General features: G+C 35.8%; 1 pseudogene; it reads left to right on the forward strand.

The window, feature by feature from the left end:
- The first annotated feature begins 343 nt into the window (after positions 1 to 343).
- Positions 344 to 895, forward strand: LOC103672356 (annotated as a pseudogene).
- The last annotated feature ends 371 nt before the right edge of the window (positions 896 to 1,266 follow it).

Consider the following 1,266-nt stretch of genomic DNA (forward strand, 5'->3'; position numbering starts at 1 on the left):
AAAGATAACTTTACGATTCAAGTAATAATTGAAACAATGTATTGGATGATTATAGCATGTGGATGAGGGGAATGAATGACAGCTTTACCAAAGGGGATGGGAAGGAAAATTTTAGACTACTATGTTATAAGATTTCTATACTACACATGAAGCAATACATGTGGAAAATGTTGCTAAATTAGTTAAAATATATGATATATGCTATAGGATTACCACTAAAATTATTTTTAAAGAAATATAATTTAGACTTCTGCTTACCCCCCACCCCTACCCCCTCTGGACCAGAAGCACTGTGCTCTAACACCAACCTACTCAACTAGGTTGAAGCCCAGCTGGCACCAAAATGCCGGCTTACCACTCTTCTCTCATGAACTCTGACACCAAACTCATTGGAAACATGGCACTATTGCCTAACATAGGTCAGTTCAAAGGCCCTGCCCCTAGAGAGACAAAAAATACAGCTATTGTAAATGAGGCCATCTATTATTTCAAGGCCAATGTTTTCTTCAAGAACTATGAGATTAAGAATGAAGCTGATAGAACCTTGATATATATAACTCTCTACATTTCTGAGTGCTAAAACAAAACAAAACAAAAACAAAATAAAACTCCAAAAAGTGCAATTCCAAAAGACAAAGTGAGAAAGAAATGTATATATGGGGAATCACTAATGTTCCCATTCCTAGAGAGCCTAATTTTCCACTTAAAGCAATTGATACTAAACCTGCAAACAAGAAGATGAGGTGATGGGGGCCTACTTACAGAAACAGATAAGAGACTGGACTGACTTTGTGAGAAAGTTTTTCACCCTCAGAATGTTAAACCCAGCAAGTGCTGGACTTGTTTTATGAAGAGACAGTTCATGAACAAGAGTGCCTCAGGACCTGGACAGTAAAAGGAGCCGGGGAAGACACTGTTTGCACAGCGACAGCAGCATTTTATAGCAGATGCACACAGTTCTTTCCCTTTATTTGATAAAGTTTTATACAGAAGAGAGCATGTCTTCACTTAAAGAAATCTTTACCAAGAATTTGGGTTGGGGAGGGAAGAGTGGGTTGTCAAAGTGTGATTTTAAATTTCCTGCAGTTTGAAGCTGGTGCTTAATAACAGTAAGTAATAATAAAGAAATTTCTAACATTAAAAAGCAGAAATATAATTTATACTTTAAAGGGGAAATAAATTAAATCAAAATGTCCAATTAAAAACAGATAAAAACAGGAGAAACGGAATAACAAAGTTATTTAAAAAAACCCAAATCAATGAGTA

The sequence above is a fragment of the Ursus maritimus genome, unplaced genomic scaffold (assembly GCF_017311325.1).
Source record: "Ursus maritimus isolate PB19 unplaced genomic scaffold, ASM1731132v1 scaffold_23, whole genome shotgun sequence".
NCBI lineage: Eukaryota > Metazoa > Chordata > Mammalia > Carnivora > Ursidae > Ursus > Ursus maritimus.